Here is a 22279-nt window from a genome sequence, read left to right on the forward strand (position 1 = left end):
TAGACTTTTTTCAGCACCAAGCAGCAAGGATTAGCCCTTTCTCTTAGTTCTCTAGCATCGTGGAACCTTTCTTTGAACCGAAACTAAATGACTAGCTCTTAACAAAACCCACAATTAGGTTGGCTGATCCCCTCAGTAGAGAATAGAATAACCTTCACATATTTCAAAGCCCCAATCCAAATGGTCCCAGCTTTTAACTAAATTGTTATTAGGATCTGAACTTGGCTGTTGCCTCACCTTTCAACAGTGTACTCAAAGCAGCTGACAGATCAGAACATCCCAAACTTCCCAGCAGTTCACATCACAGATACAAACATAATGGATTTTTTCTTTTCTCTAAATGGGCTATACTGAACGCCCACACTCACTTTGGGGTCTGATCTTTGAAGCTTATCTCTGATTTACTTTCCCCCTCCAGGCATTGTAAGTCTGAAAGACATAAGTACTTCTGAACTGGAAAGTTCTCAAAGTGCCGTGCTAAATGTCTGAAACTTCAAACTTCTGCCTGTAACACTTGTTCTCTGGATATACTGAAGTATGCAAAGTCAAGGGCTGTCACTCTGGCAACTTTCACCGAGAAGGCAAAACAATGTTTTAATTTCTTTTTTAGGGATCTCTGTGTTGTTCAAAACCTCTTGACGTTTAAATTATTTAATTAATGTATTTATTTTGCAAGTCTCAGCAGTAGTAAGGGAACTTGTCTTCATTGGTATTTTATGTATAACAATGTGGAGAAAATCAGCAGTCTTTCTTATTATGGTATAAGCTGCTTATTGACTGCAGCCCAAGGTTATAATGGATCGCTTATGGTCCGAAATCATTAGGGTTAAAATCTGCATTTTCAAATCATATTTTAACTGGCCATTTAGACACTCTAGGGTAGTAAGATGATAAACTGTCTCGTTACTAGTAACTTCCTTGTCTACTCTGTCATAGTTTATCACAGTTGCTTTAAAAAGTCAGATAGAATTAATATATACAGTCATTCTTTTATAAATGCACTGTTGGCTTCTAGCAGTAGTCGTTTTAGTTACATCATCCTTTCCAACTAGTAATCTCGAAGTGCTGATGAATCAAACCTCCCTCTTTTACCCATGGAGAAAGCGGGATACAATACAGACAGGTATAATCACTTGCCTGACACAAGCAAGGAGGGGGAGGGGAATTATGTGTGTGTGGTAGAATCAAAATCACTGTTTTCTGCACAAGAATTTTGTTTGATGTGAAATGTTTGTTGTTCTGTGGCTGTTAACTGCATCAGACAAGAACAAAGGAGAGAATAGGATTTATTGATAATGATACACAGATTCATAGGTACTGGAACATTTCAGAAGTACAGGAACTTAAGCTATATCCAGGATCATTTTTTGCAATAAATGTAGGAACAGCTGCCTCATTTTGAACACCTTACCAGTTTTAAGGTATTTTAAATCTTTATTCATCTTCTGCATTCTAAACCTATTTTTTTCTGGAAGTAGAACAATAGTTTATTTTGCAGGGTCACAAAATTGAAGCAGCAATGATTTCCCTTTCTGTAATTGAGAAAAGAAAGTGAAACTTGAGTTGATTCAAGTCAAATACCAGGGAAAGTTATGAAAGTAAAACTGCTTTAAAGCTAATGAGTGTAACAGTATTATTAAAGCTAAATGAAAGAGATGATGGAAAATAGCACACACAATTTGTAAATTTAATTTAATGTTACTTTTATAATCTATACCTATGTGACACAATCATATTTTCATCAAATAATGCATTAAATATCAGAATAAAAGGCATTGCCCTACATCTGCTTGTGAAAAAGTTATCATCACATCAAAAATAGTTCAAATTCCAACCTATTGTTGACCCATTTTTTTATAATAGACCCATCTTCAGCGGGCAGGTAATGGAGGTCCTCTCCTGCCTAACTACAGCAGGCAATGGGGATACTCCTTCTCCGTGTCTTAAAAGATTAACAAGGAGGTAGCCTTAATTCTACATTGAGATCTGCAACTAGGCACGTCCAACACAAAACGTGGATCTCTTCTGACTAAATATCTTCTTATTCCTCTGGGCCTTTAGGCTAGGATTTCCAGAAATGATCAGAAATTGTGGGTATCTATCCTGAGATATCTTTAAAAGGGATTTGCAAGTTACCCAGCTAAAGCAGCCGCTAACCACAGATTACCAGTCATCATCTGCAAAGTTGTATCGTAACAGGGAACGTTTGAGCATTCAGCTCATGATTTTGGCTGAAGAATAAAATACCAAGGTGCATGAACCATAAGATAAAGACTTTACTTACTGTCCTGGGATGTGGGAGAGGAGGGGGATGGATGAATAGTATAATGTGAATGGAAGAAAGTGGAATAGGCTTGCGGAGATTTGAATCCTTATCCCAAATCCATCCCTGTATGACCTTTATGTAGTCACTTAACTCCACTCCCTGTCTTGCTTCCTGGTCTGTAAAGTGTAAATAATTTTTTTCTGACCTCGCAGGGCTACAAGCAGGAAAGCCTTCTTCCCATCTAGCAAGGCTCAGGCCTGACTGATCGGCACTTTAGAGGAGCCCTGAGATGGCCCCGTTGCTGCATTGTTTTTCCCTCTGCGCATGTTTCAGATTCTCAGAACAGGCGCGAGTTCCAGAGCTAGCACGGGTTTCTGCTGCTGGCAAAACAAAGCAGGTGCAAATTATGGTGGGAATGAAATAGCTAGTGCTTTGAGGCAGTGGAGTGCCCAGTTCACCTCAGGGTATATGTCTGAGTTCACAAAACACGGCTATCATGCACACCCTGATTCATTAGCTGTGTTATCGAGCAAACAAGAAGCCTAATCATGTTTTAGTGGGAACATTCTTATGATAAACTCTGCTTTAGTGAAACTCCATATATAGTGTAATTTCTCCCGGCCGCGTATATTACATGGTGAAGAAAAGCTACCCTGCTGCGTATCAGAAGGCTGTAATTTCATTTAGGGGTTCTATTGACATCGTAAACTGCAAGAGCAGAGCTCAAGTGGCTATTTAAGTCATAGGAATTTCAGACTGAAATTACTGCCTGGCAGTAATTGCCCCTCCCCTCGCGGGCATGCAGGCCCGTATGTACGTACTTGGTGTTTTCGTCCATGTGCCTATAAATAATGGATCTCCTCGGTGGCTGCTGAAGAGAGCCATTCCAAAATATCGTAGCTGTCTGCCACCCTTGCGGTCCATAGCAGCACAGGGAGTATCTTCCAGAGAGGCAGGGGAAGGAGCAAGGATCTCAAGCTCGGGTGAGGCTTCATGCCCAGATACATCGAGTGCTCAGGAGCTGCTGTGGCTCAGGAGGCACGCGCGTGCTGTGAGCAGCAAAAGGTGAACGCGCCCATGCTTGCTAGTGAGGCTGTTTGTTGTCATAGTTGACATATCTGACCTTTCCAACTTGGAAGTTGCCGATATCTATCCTGGCACATGTGTAGATAAATGTACGGTGCCACCTGTGATCCACAGGGCTGCAGCACATCTCCTGTTTATACCATGCCTCACTAAAGTAAAGGAGGAGGAGGAGGGCACGAGGAGAGGACTCGGCATGGCGCGAAGGCCACGCGACATTCTCGTCTGCCCTCTAATGTGGCCTGATGCCCCAACGTAAAAAGAATGGCACTTTTTTTTTTCTAATCTGAAAATAATGCCCAGAGCAGTGGTCATGCTGACAGAAATGCAGATATTTCATCCACTTGGGTTTGTTTCAAGAAAAGAGTGAAGTCTGAGGGCAGTTGCTTTTTATCAGGAAGGCAAGGTTAACCATTCTTCATAGCTTGTCGAGAAGCCTGGCTTTTAATCCAGGCACAGGAAGAGGCTTTAGTATGATTATGGGCAAGAGTCATTAATTTTGTGTGCCTTAATATTTAGATACCTAGCTTAGGAATTTTCATAGGAGTGTCTAGAAGCTGAAGTATCCCAAATTTGTGTAAATTTACTCTTTGTTTCTCTTACCTTCATTTTTTTCAGATAATGGGGATGAAAGCACTTTTTCTAAGCATTTCTTACAAACCTATCAGTGCAGATAGGTGTTAAACTGCCAATGGGAACACAATTAACATTTATTTGTTTTATCTGAACCAGTTTGTCCATTCTTCTATTTCATTTAATAGAATGGTGGTTGACCATGCTAAACTGCGTATAAAAAGCACTCCATGATTTTATTAGGGTTTCTCTTCTTTTTAAAGAAAACTTTATTTTGTTTTTGGAGCTAGCTTTTTCCTCGAAAATGGATTAAATCATTACCTCATCTTCTTAAAGGCCACCATCCTGTGATTCCTAAGACAGCGGTATCGTTTAAATGGAACAGCAGTGTTGAAATTGAATAACCAAGGTGGGTACAGTTATTAGACATGGCAGTCTGCAGTAGCAGGTCAGACTTTTCTGATCTAAAGTTAAGCTGTTCATGCTTGCACTTCTTCTGACTATAAGCAATGGTCTACACCGCTTAGTTTGGGTAGACAGATGTCCTACAGGTGTGCATTAATAGTCTTCATGAATCTGTTAGTATGGGCTTACACACAGGCACATGGTGTGAATGGGAGAAGTGAATTCTGAACACCGTACTGCTGCTGGTGGGGACAGTGGCTCAGATGCTGCCGTCACTGCTTTCTGCTTTTGTTCTAACAAGAACTAGCCAGGTCTTTCTGCGCCATTCCTCACCCACTTTCCTCCCTTCACTTTGTTGACTTCTGAACCTTATTATGACTGGTGTTATTACGCTGGCTGTGTACATATTGCAAGTGAGAAAAAAATGAAGTCCACAAACTGTGGATAACAGCAGATCCTGCAATACAGTGAAATCAAAATAGGATATTGTATGCCAAGACTTAGAGTTCTCATGGTCCACTGAAAGTGGTTACAGTTTTCTTCATTTAGTATAACTGAACGCATTAGGGGCTGAATATCTTCAGTGAGGTATTGACTGCCTGATGGCATGTGTCCTAATTTCGAGATGTGATGTCCTGGCATGAAGATAGGGTAGCCTTTTGTCCCACTGAATCTGAGTGCCTGAAATCTAAAGCTATGTTACTGTATTGGTGTCTGTCCAACAAAGATGTGTGTTCTACTTGTACCATGTGGAAAAATGAATAAAATATCTAAAGTTAAAAAACAATTTATAAACACCATATGCACATACATACTGCATGCACAACTTCTCTGAAAATATTACAATGGGACACCCTTCCAGATTCTGGTTGTAAAAGACTGTAACTTAATTTCTTCTACAGGTTTTTAGTCAAGAAGCAGTGCAACAGAGTCTGTTTTCTTTCAAATCAGCGAAAGTATAATAGAACAGAGAGTGTTTTTTAAAATGAAATATTGATCTGTCTGTCTAATAAACAGTGTTTCTCAGGCTACCAACCTCTTAACTTGTAGGTGCCAAAAACTAATTCACGCTTGGGGATACTAAGGCAGAAATTGGTGAAGTGACTAATGTAACGTCATGCCCTGATGGAATCTGTCTGAGTCTAAGTCCCCTGCCGTAGCAGCTTTGATTAACTCACTAGAAGAGTAGGCCTACCCCGTATATAAATATGGGAATGGAGAGCTCTGCAGGTCCCTGGGTCATGTCACAGGGATGAAGCATGCTGCTTTGGAGCCCAAGTCTCTTAGAGCTACAACACCTGGCTCTTGGTGAGAAAAAGGACTGTTCCCAGCTGTGGAGCACCAAACTCCTTCCAGCACACGTCTCCTGGGGGTGGCGTCACTGTTGCTGCTGAATCCCTGGCTCACCAAAAAGCATGAGGAGAGGCTTTACTGCTCTTTTGGTCCCATCTCTTGTTTGCCTGCTGCAGCACTACTGTCATTTGCTTTGCTGGTACAGTGCTGCAGTTTCTTTGTAAAACTGGAGAGAAGCTGTGGCACCGGCTTAGAAAGGAGATTGATGACATCGCTGCAGTGAGGAAAGAACTGAGAATACCTGACATGCTCATTCTTCCCAACCCTGACATCTGCATCTGGGTTTAAGGTTAGGTAGGATCACTGAGGATAATTGTGGTGGGCAATTTTTACTTTTTATTGACTTAAAGGGACCCGTGATGTGTCAGGTTCAGCAGTGTCACTCTGTAGCATGACTTCATTGCGAGACTTCCTCCTTCCACAACAAATGGTGCCAACTGTTCTGCTTCATCCATATTAGTGCTTTCAACATGTGATGCTCTATGCTGTAAAGAATGATACAGCTGTTTTTACTTTAGAAATACTAGTAGTCTGTTTGGTATTATATCAAGGGGACTTGCTGCTCCACAAAGTTGACTGCTGTATAGAGCAAAGACAAGTACAAGGGCAAGCTGAATCATTGGCTGTATTTGTATGTGTTTTCTCATGGTTTTGTGGGGAAAAGACATATATTTGACAGGAGGAAGGCTAATTCTTCTCTGTCAGTCAGTGGAAGGCAAAAAGTTTAGTGAGAAGAAATCGGATGGGCTTGAATGAATTTTGTGCTTCTGAACATATCTGGGAAATAGAGCTGAATGATGTATAGAGAACGCCTCTGTCACTGTGGAAAATTAGAGATTTGAACAAGATGAGTTTAATACTAAAATGAAATGAGAAGAAGTTTATGATTAATAGGGTCTGGCAGAGACAGCATACTTATATATAATTTTGGAGGATTAGGAAATGATCCCTGGGTAGATGTGGATCTGAGGGCTTGGAAGAGAGTGGTGGCCCGGCAGGGAGCCCCAGCTGGCTCATCTGGTTTTAGTGGAAGTTCCAAAAGTTTTATTCACCAGGAGAGAAGTGAGAGAGTTAAATCTGCAATTTTAGAAATTTAAAGCATTTTAAATTTTGTATTACAAGATTAAGAAGATAAATACATACGTGCTGAACTGAGATAGGGTTTTGCTCCATCTCATCTAGTGTCCTGCTTCTGAAGCAACTAGTAGCAGTTCTTTGAGAGAAAGGTATTTTCCTTCTGGATACTGCATCTAACCAGCTGAGCAATAGTGAACATTGGACACGGAGGCTAGATTGTTTCTGACCCCTTCGATGATCAACTTGTGTCTTGAAGCATCAGTTTGTTACATTATCTGGTAAATGGCCAAATATGCGGCTAGATTTAATTTGTCTTGTCTTACATGGCTACAGATGCATCTCATAATCATTAAAATTACTCATTGGCCTGTGAGAAAACCATAAAGAAAATTATTTTATAGAAACTCACAGAAAAGGATAACATTCACAGCTCACTTGTCATCTTTGTTCTAGATGAATAATTAGCTATTTTATTATATTGTAAGGATTTTTAGAAACTTGGGTTGTATTCCGCTCACCCCCCTGGATATGCTGGGGTTCTGTATATTTTGCCTTGCACACTCCCATTTTGAAATTTCCTTCAGAACAGGAATCATTTCTCAGTTGAACACCTTTAATTATTTCTTTGTGTAAGAAAAAAGCCCTGTGTTTTCATACTGATGTTTTCTGACTTATCCATATAAAGTCAGCAAATACAGAATAATTACTTCTAACACAAGAATTTTCAAAAAGCAAGTTTTATTAGGAATGAGGCAACTGCAACTCTTATCTTTGCCTACCTCTCTCCAGAGTCCCATTCTCGTACACTTCCCTTTAGGTGGCACTCCCACATTAACTTGTGTACGACCAGAGCTATTTGTGCGTTGTCATCTGCGTCTTGAAATATGATGGAGAGACTTCAAAATTATATGAATTGTGGTGTCCACATCCTCTCTTCATTAAAAGTTGAAAATTGCTGTTCAAATATTTCATAATCAAAAATTAATCCCAGTCTACCTGTTCCAAATCATACATTATGTCCTCTGGGAATGAATCCCAAATCCCTGTTACAATTTGGATGCTCTCTCCTCTGGGTGTTGATTACAAATCCTGGTTATTCTTCACATACTTTGTCGTAGGGGGAATTAATCTCAAGTTCCTGGCTACTGTTCTGGGACTGAAAGCTATTTATAATTAAGATTTTTCTATTAAATGGATATCGACAATGAGCTGCTCTGTCTACATTTTTAGGGCTGTCTTCTGCCAGGTAAACTCAATCTCAACTCGTGGAGTGGTTATTAGCGCAGAATATTCTGACCGCCGGTTGGCAGGCCACTGGGAGTTCAGGCATTTTGTAGAAGCCCATGGCACAGCTGGAGTGTTGTCCAATGGTGGCATTTGGTAAGATGAAGTGAACATTTTCACAAGAATGTAGTAAAGTGGTGCAAATAGGATGGCTGAATAAAAGCAGAAGCGTTGCATCAGATATGGGGAGGAATACGCAAGCATGCCGTTCAGCAGTTGTGAAGCATCGTACAACTGCAAGCCAGTTTCCACATGAAATCATAACAGTCTTGGTTATGTAAAAGGGAGGAATATCCTTTCTGCTTTTCAGCGGTGGAGAGAACAAGAACAAAAATACTGTAGTGAGAGGTAGCAGTATAAAAACACCAGATAGTCTATGTGTTTTTGATGTGTGAATCCGTATTCTGGCTGTCTGTTTTCAGCAACTTGGACAATAAAAACAGCTACTTTTTCACCTAGGCAAAGTCAGTTTGAATAAATGGTGTAAAGCACGGAGAATAAAAGTCTGCAGCTCCGTAGCTGCGTACATCCCTCTTTCTCTAAGGGAGAAAAATCAGATCAGAATACCTCTGAATTCAGCAGAAGTTGGAATCTGGACCTACTTTTGCTTGTTTTAGACCCTGTGCTGCTGCTAATAGACCTGATGTTTCTAGTGGCAACAGTTGGCTCCTGCATTCTTTCACACTTCAGAAGAGATCCCAGTTTCCTTTTTTCCTCTTCTTTAACAGTGGGCAGCCCTGCAACCTTTTGATCATGCCGACTTTGTACGTTACATGACTGAACTCGGCTATGCCAAACATCCTTTTAGGAAGTTGACACTTGTGCCATTTGAAAAAAGGCAGAGAGAGAGAGAGAGAGAGAGAGAAGAATGAATCCTGACTGCTTCCACCTGCCCTTTTGATTAAGAGAGTAGTAAGCCAGCAGAGGAGGTGTGACTCGTAACAAGCAGGGGTGTATGCAAGACCGTTGTGATCTGTCTGTGATGTGAGTACACACACACATGCACAGAGGAAAGGAAGGAAAAAGATGGAAGTTAGACAACTAATCAGAAATGATTGCAAGAAATGAATTAATTGATGGACTATGTATGGAGATAGTCAAAGAGACGAGATGATACAAAGGAGATGGTCTTCGATATCGTCCTAAACTAGATGAAGGAGGTTGGACTCAAGAACTTCTAAAGTCTCTTTCAGACTTAATAATTTTGATTTTTGATTCTTCCTATTCATTCTGTTGCAGTTACTGTTTTGTGTGAGTCCTGGCACCGTTAATCCCTCCAGGTCTTCCAAATCTTTGCCCTATGTAGGTCTGAAAAAAACATAATGACCACCTCTGTTATCCCAGGCTTGGAATCAGCGCACAATTTATGGGTGGTTTTAACATTGGCATACAAAGAAAACAGCAACAAGATTTAGCTATTCTAGCATGTGCAAAAAAAGACAGGGAGAGAAGCATATTGCATAACTTTGGACAAGTCATAAGACTTTGTTGTGTCTACTCAGTCCCCTAGTTTAGTTAAAATGCCAAGAGCTCATTGAAAAACATGTGGTCTAGCCCTGCAGTGAGTTAGAAAATTGCCCAGCTTGCTCCCTTTCCAACATGCTCACTTAGAGTTCAGCTACTCTGTGAAATTTTTAGCTTCCTTTTCCTATTCCTCTGGAAAAACCTCCCTGGAAAGTTTGTTACAGGCTGCATGATGCGAAGCCCCAAACCTGTAGAGCTCAGTCTTTGAGGCAACGGTGTTTGCGTTGCCTGGGGAGACGCTGCGTGCTTATGATGACAGCCATCGTGTCATAGTGGCTCCGCGACGCGCCTGTGGCTCTGTGGTGCAAACTCAGACAGGGAAGCACACCGCGCCGCCTGGCAGGCAGCAGTCGCGCCCATGCACTTCCAAGGTACGGCACCCGTGAAGGGGTCCTGCTTCACATCTCCCACGCTTCAGCTCCTTGGAAAACACCTCGCAGTGCACCATGGTCGTACCGCAGGCAGCGAGCATGTCTAGCCAGATGCTAAGCTCGCTTTGGACCCACAAGGCATGTAGTCATGTTAGAGAGTGCTAGTTGACCCTTACGAGAAGCGACTTCTTAGGGAGGGCATTTTCATGCTTCTGTGCTGCTTCAGGGATCGTCTCGCCTGGTGTCCCCCTCCACCTGCCTCTGCTGCAGCACCCAGTGCGGACATCTGCAGAGAGGGTCGATTGATTTAGAAACAGACTGCATGTTTCTGAGGCAGGTAAGAATATCCAGGATTACTGCAGTGAATGTTAACATATTTCGGGATAAAGCTGCTGCGTAAAGACTGAAGCCAATCTCTACTGAGGTGTAGGAGAAGATTTTGATAGGAGGGAAGATTATCTGCCTACTGAGGGTTTTTTTACAACTTCCTTCAATGCAGCTGCTGCTGGCTGTTGTTAGAGATGAGTTACTGGACTGAGTGAATCATTGGTCTAGTTCTTTGTGACAGTTCTTTGGTTATTATTTAATAATAAAAAAAAAATAACAGGAAGAAAGGAGAAGGGAAAAGGAGTGCATGAGGAGGAACAGAAGAAGGCCAGAAGGCACAATAATGTTCAAATGAGCTCTTTAGAGTCCTAAAGAAAAAGTACTGTTTTTCAAATGATGTGTAAAATAGTTCCCTGTGTGAAAATCTATATTGATTTTTTTTTTTTTGTAAAAATTGCTCTTAAAATAAAAAGGCTTCGACATGTTGCCTTCTCATACACTCAATCAGCCATTTGTGTCATCTACTCTCATGTGCATGCTCTCTCTTCTCTGTGGCCGATCTGCAGAGGATGGATGCTCGCTGCTGCTTCAGGTCATTGTTGAGCTATGGGGAACAGTGTTGGAGACGCTGCTGCAGTGCTGGCAGCCATGGGCTGTGCGGTGGCAGGGAAGCGGGCTAGGGAGAAGTTACACTAGCCTGTATCTATGCAGGTACTTTTGAAAAGCTAAGCCGTGCAACTATGAAACCGCAGTTTCCAGCATCACCCCCTTTGTTTGAAACCTTAGCTGTCACTACATGGTGTAAGCACAGTGCTTGGGATAGTGACCAGAGTGGATGGCACAAACGGCTGTTTATCTTAGCTCATAATACAGTTGATTGCCACACATGCAACCGTATGGAGCAGCACCCAAGCGGCAAGTGAGAGAGGCTCAGGAAAGCAAGATTCAGAGCTGAGGCTAGTGGGACTGTGAACAAATGCCGTTCTGAAGCACGTTGGCTTTCTGAAACCAAAAGACTTCTATGTCGTGAGGAGCTGGAGCTTAGCGTCAGAGTCCATAAACTTGTTTCCAGTTGGCTTAACAGTCAGAAAAGTAGCTTCGTGTTTTGAAAAAAATAATTTTTTTGCTTTGGCAAAGGCAGTCACAAATAAGCTGACTGACGAGATGATGCAAAAACAAGCTTCTTTCTTGAACATTGCTCATGCTAGTCCCTGTTCTTAATAACAGTGAGCTTTTATAGATGCTGTGATCAGCAAAGCTTCATGTGGCCAGAGACAGAGAATACTTAGGTGAACCTCATTTAGTGAAGTGTTGACTTTACCGCAGTGAAAATTTAAGTGGAGAACCCCAAAGTCTTGCTATGCTGCTGAAGCTTAGGGATCCCTTGGCTTGCACGTGCTGTCTGCTTCCTTGAGCCAGCCCTGCATTTCCAGAGTGCTTTGGGTACCGTTCCTTCTACTGATCCTGTTCTCCAACATCAGAGCATAGTGCCCTTCAGAGGAGGGCTTTTCCTACAGCACTCCATTTACTTCTGCAGTGTGCTCTCAGCTTCTTGGGACCCCTGCAACAGGCCTGGCGGTCACAGCCAGTGGCAGCCTCCCTTTCTTGTCGGGTGTTGTCAAGCAGCTGTGCGTTCGAGGAGGAAGGAAGCAACCAGCCAGTAGCTGGGCATGGTGTTGCTCACCCCACTCAGTGCCATTGCATTCAACAGAAACCCTGTGGGACAGCCCCGAGGGCTGGCAGGGCGGTTCAGCCGGGCGGGAATCGGCGCCTGCGTCTTCCGGAACAATGGAGCAAATGGCACTTGGAGCGCTGCTTCCAAGCGGCTGTATGCAGAGGGGCTCGCTGAAGCCGTATTTTTAATGCAGTTGGGTATAAATGGCCCGTTTTTATCCTTGCATACATTATCCCTTCACTTCCTTCCTCTTTAAGTGATGTCTTGTGCACAGGGCTGTCATTTATGCTCCAACTGCATTTTGCATTATTACATTTTAATGGTATTTGAAGTTCTTTCATACATATTTGAGTTCACTGATATAAATGAGAAAAAGAAATAATCAGCATACTTGGTTTATCTGATGACATAAAAATGTTATATGATAACTTTGGCAATTTCTTGGGTAAGATCAAGCAGAATATTGAGTACTAAGGAAGAGTCCAAGTAAAACTGTCTATCTGAGTGGCCCTAAACTTAGAGTTGTTCAAAATCAACATCTGAACTTTGCAGTTTGGGTCGGTTTTTACCCAAAATGAGAACCTTCATTAACCAAATCTACTGCTTAAACTTTATGACTTGTGGGTTTGGATAAAATGAGGCTGAGACCTGAGTAGCCCTTGACACCCAATTCTTTTTCAGAGTGAACATCTTCTCACATCTTGGTTTTGTGTGAGGATGTGCTGCATGATCTAGCAGGTCTAACCTCCTCGACCCAGTGTCTGCTGCTGACTTATGATCTGTTATTATCCATTAGAAATCTTGAGGCTTTAGGGCAGAATTTTGTGTAGGGATGAAAGATGCTTTAATGTTGGTGCTGTGGGATTTTTTTTTTTTTTTAATTCTTTCTCTCATTCTCTGTTTCATGAAAATTCATTAATCTGTGACATTTAAAGACTCTGTCTGAGAGGTGTCTGGAGCAGCGGCCGGCTGCATACATCAATAGTTTCTCAGAGTCTGGCACTCTGTCAATATTTGGGGGCCTCAGTAACAGCACTTAAATGCACTGCCTGCCAGCCGTCACGCTCTTAGCATGTCTGTAAGAGTCTGAATGAACGGATATTAGCACGTCAAGTCCTTTCACAACTGGCAACACTTTAGAGACAAACTGCTTGGTAGGTATCTTTTCTCTCCCCTCCCCTCCTGTTTTCTGGCATGTCTTCTTTGTTTATCTGATGTGATTTATGTATTTACACATAAATATGCATCCTGCAAGGAGGCATTATAAATCCTGAGGCTAGAGGTGGTATTATGGCATAATCTATATAACAATGGAAATGGGCTGAAGCTGGATTTGGACCCAGAACCAGATTAAGCTTGAGTTGACTCCTGGGCCAGTTGAGTCAGGAACAGAGTTTTGTTTGGATTTCATGGTGCCAAAATCTTTCGAGTTTAGTTCCAAATAATGAGAATCTTGGACAAAAATTTTACAGGAAGTGCTACTGTGGCAATATTTCAACCCGCTCCAAACCAGAAGTGGAAAACAAGCCATTTCAGGACTTGGGTTGTATTCAAATCAAAACTGTTAGAGCAGGTTCAGAATCCAGGCCTTATGTTCTTTTTTTAATCCCATCCCACTGCATAAATTGGATTCAGAACTGAATATTACTCTCTGTTACCCATGAAACGTCCCTATTTAGTGGGAAAAATTCAGGGGAGCAAAATATGACTTTTTCTTTTTTTGCCCCCCTTGTGGAAGAGGAAGTACAGTAACAAAAATTCTAGTTCACGAGCATTTATTGCCCTTCCTCCCTCCCCCCATTCTTCTTCTTGCATGGTGCTGCCATGTTTGTTTTCTCTTCACCCGTTGTGCTTCACCTTCTGCTTATTATACTGCTAGAAGAGCAAGTTGTGGCTCTGTACCATATTGTTCAGTGAAGTGAATGGCCACAGGGTCTGGAAGTTTAGGCTGGCTTCACTGAGCTGAATGGTAGGCAGAAAGCAGTCCGTGAAACCCCATCTTAATGTTTCCATTTCTGAACCTTCCTCTTAGAAAACTCAGTTTTCATCCTCTCTCATGCCACCTACGCCAAAAAGAGATGAAGGGACAGCTGCAGGGTGAGTCCTCCATCTAGAATATTTTCATGACAGGATTTTGGGAGCAAATCCTTAGAAGGATACGTCTGAATTTGGAAACTCTCTGAAAGCACTTCTTGTCACTCCTACTTCGCTAGCTCCAGTAACACCAGCCAGTGCCCCTCAGCTGTGACCTTCAGCACATCCTTCAGTGCTGGCTAGAATAAACAACTTCTGAATCCCTTTCCAGTAACACCCAGAAGCTTTTTCCACTGGACTTCCAGTGTTCCTCCAGTAACACCCACCCAAATTTTGCATTATAACAAAACAGACAAAATTGTTCTGCTATGACTACCTTGCAAGACTAAGTCAGCAGGAGGAGTAGCTACCTACTCCTTCCCAAATATTTCTTTGTTCTTTTTAGCCCTCTTATCTCCTGCCTTTATCTTGAGTGTTCCCTTTCTCCAGCTACAACTACATCTGATCTCCATTTTTCTGTTTGTGTCCCCAGAACACCTGCACTTACAGAGTATGTTGTCCCTTGCTGAGAAAAAGGAAATCCTTATGAAAGTTTGCAAATGCCTCCACAGAGGTAGCGAGTAACAAGGGCTGCATTTATCCCCACTTCAGACCCAGCAGCAAAGGGAAAATAAAGAGGCTCAAGGCTTCTGGGAATATTGGTAATGCTTCTGGCTAGATGGCAGCAATGGCCAATAAGTACAGACAATCAACGGGAAGAAGGATTTATTTTTAATTAAAATAATTGCTCATGCAGCATGGCGTAGGAGACGAAGTAGGGGCGCTCGTGTGGAGGGGGATTGCTGACTGCAAACGATGCCCTTGAACAGAGCACGCTCGCCTTGGCACCGATCCGCGTGGTCTGTAAGCCTTTAACAGCCACTAGCAGGAGGTTGTGGGTTGGGCTCAGCCTCAAGGGCACGGAGGCTCCGAAATGGGAGTGGTGCCTCCTCGAGCTGAACAGCAGCCATATGTTTTTGCGAGTTAAAGAGCAGAAGTCGACAGGCTGGAGAGCGAGCAGTGTGGGGCTACAGCTACAGCGAGACTCCTGGAGACCTGCTGCACATGAGCAGGCCCATACTGCAGAAATAATCACCACGTATATTCTACAGTTGCTCTTTTTCAGGTTGTACTTTGTTCTGCCTTTTATGGTCTCAGCAAAGTAACACACGAGCTTACAATAACCCACGCACCTTTTGTACCCAGGGAGTACTTCTCAAGACATAATGGGGCACATTTTCAGCTCTGTCCCCAGTGTTTTAAGAACGTGACTGACTTTATTGTCAGTGACAGCCATGTGTGCTCTGAAAAATCTCCCCCCCTCCAGCCCAGAGTGCTACACGTCAAAGTTGAGGAGTTCGTATTGTGGCATCAGTTTCTATTTCTGTAGTGTTTATTTTCTAACAAGTTCTAAAGGCTTCTGTTCCTTAAACGAGTAGGCCTCATAAGGTGTGAGGGGCCTCCAAAACAGAGATGGCGAGACCTCTTTCTTTCAGTCTCGCAGACTCTTTGTGCCTTTTCACAGATGTGCCATAGGATTGTGTTCGTACCTGGCATTTCCCATTTGTACTCGTGACAGTTTTGTGGCTAAACTCCTGCGCAGAGAATTTGGCGTATGGCTGTTAGCATGCCACCAAGAAGCTCTTTCTATCCAGCTGCCTTTTCCTCCCTGGAAGAATGAATGGGTTTGTCCCCCCAGAATGGGGATATGAAAGTGCTGAGGGAATCTGGGGATTCAGACTTCATTCAGGAGGTGTCCCTGTTGGTTGCTGCTAGTTGTAAACGAGATGCTTTCTTTTAAAGCAGAAATTGAGGAAGTGGGAAAAATCTAGACTCATCTTCCGTACATATTTTACCTCTATTAATCAGTAATTAATTAAAAAAGAAACTGGTGTTCCCATGATGGGCCACTGAATATGTGCAAGTAGAACTGGCATTAAAAAGCGATTGGACTGCAATCAAGCAGTTATTTATATTACAATAAATCGTACAGGCCCCTGATGAGATAAGCAATCCGTTGTGTTAGGCCCTGCACAGGCACGCTTTAGGAGACGGATCTCACCCTGAAGAGCATAGAGCAGCACAGGCAGAGGGTGGACAGAGAGCCAAGCATAAAGAAATGAAATAACTCACCTTGGCAACCACGGCAGTGGCAAAGCCAAGGGCAGCACCCAAATGTCCTGCCTCTCTGATCTGGACCATTTGCATTGATCTAGTGGGTTATTCACAGTAGTGTCTATCTCAGCCATGCTTTGTATCTTCCTGTGCGGAGTAAGAGATATTACCGAAGGCTGCGGCCAAGACTGTTTTCCTCTAGTGAACTAGAAAAGTTGCTGTTTAAATTGTAGTGCTTGCACTTCCTAGCTACAAAGAGTTAGAAACAGTCCCCAGAGAGGCTGATATTGGGTGCATGGGAGCATGGCTGTAACCTCATCCATCTTCTGTATATGAGCCTTCTCCTTATGCTCTTAAGTCATTAAGGTTCACAGACAGATTGCCTCCAGCCACCTGTACTGATGCTTTACATTTGTACTGACTTGGCACCTCCCTAAGAAAGTCAGCAGCTGGTAGACTCACAGTTTAGCGCTTAGGATTAGATCTGAGTAAAATTGTTGGGTCTCATGTTTTATTTGCTGAAAACTGCTTGCCTCAGACATTGGCTCTGCAAAACTATGGGAAAAAAACCTGAGAAACACTGTAAAAAATATATTTTGGAAATATGTTTTGATATTTTCTAAACAAGATTTCTACTTTTTGGGTTTTTTTTAAAAAGTCTATCTTAATTAAAATGTTTTAAACGCAAACAACCAGCTACCCTTTTTTGTTAAACTCCCTTTTTTTTTTTTCTTTCAGTGTTCTCAGTTTGGTCAGCTTACCCAAATAAATCAGTTATTTGCAGAACTCTAATTCTAATTAGAATGTAGGGCCCTGGAGACTTGGGCTATATATTTCAATACAGTACATATTTATAATGCCAAGTACCCTGCATGGTACTCCATGTATAATAATAGCAAGCAGTCCAGTACCCTGGGGAGATGAGGGCGCTGGGGAAGACCCAGTGCCTTTTAGCTCTTACATTTTCATTTTCAATTGTAGTAGTGTTTTGGAGGGTATTGCTTACAAGATAACATTTGCCTTTATTTGAGCTACTCACAAATGGGATTCACTGCAAAGCTATCATTAAAGGGAAATAAAGCAGAAGAAAGAACAAAAGATATATTCCAAGCAAAGTTCGATAGGTAGACACTTTCAGAGTTCCTTGATGCTACAGGAAGAATGTCTTCTTGCTCTACCACACCCCCACTCCCAAAATATAGAAAGACAAGCAAATAAATACAGAGGCTCTTCCTAAAAGTGCTGAGACTCAAACTCTGTTCAACTCTGTTGTTGGCTATTTCCAGTGTTGCTACCTTACAAACGATTTAGTCATTTCTACTTGGTCATTCCTATCTTGACACAATTTTCTCTCCTTCCAAATCAAAACCACAGTGCCCGTTTATCTGTGGGTTACTTTTACACAGGGAGCTCTCTAAATCCCCTCTAGCTGTCTCAGGTATTCCTGTCGTGCTTGTTACTTATGTATGTGTTGCCACTCTGTGTAGGTAGCTGGTAGGAAATGAAGGAGTCTCTTCAAGTTTCTGTGCAAGTTACTCCTCCTCGTCTTGTTTCAACCAATATTATTTAGCATTTTCTCTGTTTACATATGTCCATGGGAAATAAAACCATGATCTTACCAAACCTTCTAACCATGTTATATGACAGGTTGAAGTGTTTGCTGCTTAGTGTGGTCAGTCTCGTATTCGTTCCGCTCCCTTTTTGTAGAAGTGCCTAACAGTGTAAACGCGGATACCCAGAGGGTCTGCCACTCACTCTGAAGTGCTGCAGCCTGGGATTTGGCTCCCTTCAGGTGAAGTTCTCTCCAGCATGCAGAGTCTGTGCAGGTTTTGGCTCTGCTGCAGTCCCAGTTGCACAGCTCAGGTGATTGGTGTATGGCCCTTGTGATCTTTATGTAATGAAATGGATTTCTTCCTGTGAACTCCACTGTCTCGGTGAGTTATCAGCAGAAAAAGTTGCTTGTGGGATTGTTAGGCCTTAACTACAGAGTCCTTGGAGATTAGGAGCAGATTTTGGAATGCAGAACTCTTCAGCATTCACTTCCCTTGATTGCAGATTTGTAATTGTAGAAAGCCCTGATGCCAGTACTTGATCCAATAGTCTAGAAACAGAACGACTGCCAAATAGGGAGCCCTGGATAAAATGTAAGAAGCAAGACCTGACCAAGCCCTCTCTTACTCCCCACATTTGCTTTTTGATGAACTTAGCTTTGTGAACCTTTTTGGGCGTTTGTTTTGACATCTGTGAAAGCCTCTTACTGCCGTGTCCTTACTTCCAGAAATCTCAGACATTGTTGGACAAAGCAGGGATCTACTCCCAGCTGTCATATTTCTCTCTCCCTTTTGTCACCTCGTAGCTACCTCGTATAAATCTGTATGTGATGGTAGGGGCTGTGAGATTGAAGATAAATGGAAATGTGATAGGAAAAAACAGTAGATGAGACGTGTGGAGGTGAGTGTACGCTGGAGGAGGATGGGGAAACGTTTTCTACTGAGTATGTGCGGGTAGGGAGGAGGAAGGCTCCCTTCATTAGTGTTCATTTGCTTGTGACTTCTGCTGTCATATTTGGGCAGTCCTAGTACTCATGCCTAATGCTCAGAATATGCCCGTAAGATTATTTGGTGCCTCTGAGACTTTCAGCTTCAACAAGAGAGGTGCGGAAATACAGGTTCAACCGCTGTTGCAGTTGATGCCGTCGTGTAGACAGTTTTGGAGAAGTGAGTGCATCTTTTCCTGGTGGTGGTGGCCGTTTTCTTTGTGCGTTCACTGCAACTGGACCAGCCAAAGGTTTCTCTAGACCAGAACTCAGGGTTACTTATTATCCTCATTATCCATTTCCTTTTGCCGACAGCAGCAGCTCATGTGGGTAAATCAGAAGGGACTGCTCACATCACGGGCAGCCTCTCTTCCGTGGTCTTCATTAAGCTTTGGACTGTTAGCTCAAGATACATGATTATTTTGTTTGTTCAAAAAGCAAGACAAGCAGAGCCTCCTCTGAGTGTTTCTTTCAAGCAAACCAGCATGACTGAAACCTGGGAGCTTGCCAGAAAATGTTACGTGAAATAGTAGTGGCAGGTTCGTCTTAGTGTGGGCGGAAAGAGAACTGTCCCCTCTCTTTTACTACTTCAAACATGCAGTGTCCATATGCCGCGGAAGAGCTGGTTTATGGATGGAGTATGAAGACTACTCCTTGATCTACTTCGTGCAAGCACTGTGTGTGTGCTGTAGCTATATAGTCTTATGGACACAAGTATCAGTGCTGTAGATATATAGTCTTATGGATATGAGTATCAGCTGTTGATGCAGTCCAAACACATAGCATCAATATTCAGTACGCTATAGACAGTCCCGTTTTTCTCCTTTATGTTTAGTGTTAGTACACAGAGCCAAATACTAAAAGGGGGTCACATGATTAAATTAATACCATTAATTATTTAGAAACAATCAAAGGAAATACAAGACATCTGGCTTTAAGCCCGAACAACTCATGGCGCTGCTGTTGCCTTGTAACCTCATCAGCTCATAGTCCAGTCGTATCTCTTCTTCTTTCATTAGGAACACAGGAGATTGCCCCCCTCCTTTCCTGCCTTTTTTCTGGCAGCGTGGAACACAGATCACAAGACTGGGCTATATAGTTGTCTGATTTTGTGCATATAAAATCTGATTAGTTCTGGGATGAAAAGACATTCCCCCCCCCACACACATCCCTATAGTATACCATATACTGTTTGATTAGCATTGTGTTGCATGCATAGATTGCATTTTTCTCTTTTTCTCTGTGTCGGAAACTAGCTGCCGTAGAAGGGAAAATACTGTTGTTACTGCAGTGCTCGTCATTAAACATGCATGTTGTGTTAGGCAGCGTATAACATATAGTGAGAGACAGTCCCTGCCCTGAAGAGTGCACGGTCTACATAGCCAAGAAGGGTGGAGGAGAAACAGTATCACAGCGAGTGGAAGTAATTTGCCCGAGATCATGCAGAAGGCCTGCGGCAGAACCAGAAATAGAGCCTCGCACTCCTCTTACCCAGTCCACTGACCTCAGTGGATTCCTTTCCCTGGCTTAGGCCAGTAGCCTTTTCCTCTGTAGCCATGGCCTGGCATTTTCCATTGGAATGATTTTTCAGTGGAAATTCTTTTTCTTGAAATAAAAATTTTCCGTGCGAATAACAGTTTTCCACAAGAAAAGTCAAAACAAATATTTCCCAACTGGTCTGGAAGGCTCTTTTCTCTTTTTCTAGCCAGTAGACTGAAAATTTCCATTTTGGTTATCTCAGAGGTGAATTTTTCTGGAAACACCTTTTTACGGGAAAAAAGACCCACTCTTCTGATTTCTCATTTCAACTCAGGAATAGATCATTGCCCCCCACCAGCCTAGCAAGCCATTTGGCCTTCATGATAAGATAGTTCCCTTTTCTGTTCAGCTCTAATCCTCAGTCTCTGTTACTACAGATGATTTAATACAATCTAAACATGCAGTTCTCATGTTGTGCAGGTTAACTAGTACGTAGAGCTTCCTCAAGTGGTTTCACGCTTACTGGGGCAAAACAGTTTCTCGCTGATCATTGGGGTTCCATCTGTCTGTGCATCAGTGAATGTGGGCCAATTTTGATTACTAGCACATGTATTGAAGTTATTACTTCTACTGTTAGTGGAGAGGCAGTGACTTTCGTTTCTTTAATCTGGAAAGCATAGTTTCACTGGCTGTTCTCTTAATGGTTATTGAGAGTAGCACTGAAGAACTCTTATTATATGAAAGGGCGTTGAAACTTCTCTCACAGTAAGGCTCTCTAGGCAGTCTTTACCTGCTCTTGACTACTATTTTGAAAATGCACATGCCCAACTATCTGTTAAAAAGTATCCCTGAAATGAAATAGGTTTCCTTGGTTCTGAAAAGCTTACTTTAAACTAGCGATTGGTATTACTTGCACTATTCCATAGCCTGCACTTGTCCTCAGAGAATGGGGACACCAGATAAACAGAGAGAGTGTGGTTTTTTAAAAGTATGCAGTTTATCCCCATTTAGTTCCCACTGTATTCAATGTGTGTGTGTTAACACTACCTTCAACAAAGGCAGAGTTAGGCCCATGTAGAAAGCTTTAAAAAACGGAAAAACACCCTGGGCTATTTGCAGGCAAGAACATATGTTGTAAGTGCTTATCCTCCTTTTCTGGGTGTTTGTTGAAGGGGCCTAGCTTGCTCTGTGAGTAATAGTGTAGTTCATTTTGACGCTAGGACAGATTTGTTTCTTTAATGGTGTCCCTTTAAGCTTGTGCTGTGTTTCTCAAAATCTTATATCTCTTGGAATTGAAATGAAGCAAATATTCTCCATATGCAGTTAAATAAATCTGGATCCTGCTTTTGATGTTGCTGTACCTACTTGTGTATTTTGAATTTATCCCTGTTATTGTCCGTTTTGTTTTTAAAAAAAATTATGGATTAAGCCATTCTAAGGCTTCATTTGTTTGTTTCTGTATACTAACGCCACTACTTTCTATTTTATTGTCTTCAAATGTAGTCATTATGTACTGTTTATTGTTTATGTAAACAATTTTTTTTTTCTTTTTTTTCCTCTCCTTTTCCTTTTCCTTTTGCTAACATCTGTGTCGCATCTTGATGGCAAGAGCAGCAGTGGCTGGCAGTTTTCCTCAACTTTGCAAGAGAGAGAGGATTGTTTGGAATGAAACCTTGTTCTCCGTACAGTCTGCTTGAGATGCAGCATTGAAAGGTACCATCTCCTTTTCTGACTTGAAACCAAAGATGAAAACCATAAGCAGGTAGAAGTCGTGGTGCCAAACCACCTGTTGATTCACAGCAGAAAAGGCCTTGGCAATACATTTTTCACTCTGTCCAGCTGGAACAGTTGAATGGCTGATACCCACAATATCTGTCTGTACCTGCACTTTTGGTGAAGAGGCTAATTCACCTGAGGAGATTTAGATTGAAATTTAGGTTAAGTTAGCACAGCAAAAAGTTTTGTGGTCTTAGTCTTGCTTTTTGACTGGAGTAGTGTATGTCAGTCATATATTTTTGTCCAGTTTTCAGTGATGTCCCTCAAAAATAGCAATCCTGAAGTCACATGCTATGCTTTATAGAGCAAAATGAGATTTGTTGGAACAGCTGTGTATGGAGAGTCCAGATCTGCAATAGCAT

General features: G+C 42.2%; 1 protein-coding gene across 32 annotated transcripts in view; it reads left to right on the plus strand.

Moving 5' to 3' along the window:
* Positions 1–22279, plus strand: part of ZBTB20 (zinc finger and BTB domain containing 20) — a 496803-nt gene that overhangs the window by 308300 nt on the left and 166224 nt on the right. For 26 of the 32 annotated variants that reach the window (XR_011143850.1, XR_011143846.1, XR_011143840.1 and 23 more), the window contains one exon: positions 21756–21854. The exons of the other annotated variants lie outside the window; for them this stretch is intronic. The gene's annotated coding sequence lies outside the window, so the exon portion shown is untranslated. The remainder of the gene's footprint in view (positions 1–21755; positions 21855–22279) is intronic. 32 annotated transcript variants of the gene reach the window in all.

Source organism: Struthio camelus, chromosome 1 (genome assembly GCF_040807025.1).
Source record: "Struthio camelus isolate bStrCam1 chromosome 1, bStrCam1.hap1, whole genome shotgun sequence".
Classification (NCBI taxonomy): domain Eukaryota; kingdom Metazoa; phylum Chordata; class Aves; order Struthioniformes; family Struthionidae; genus Struthio; species Struthio camelus.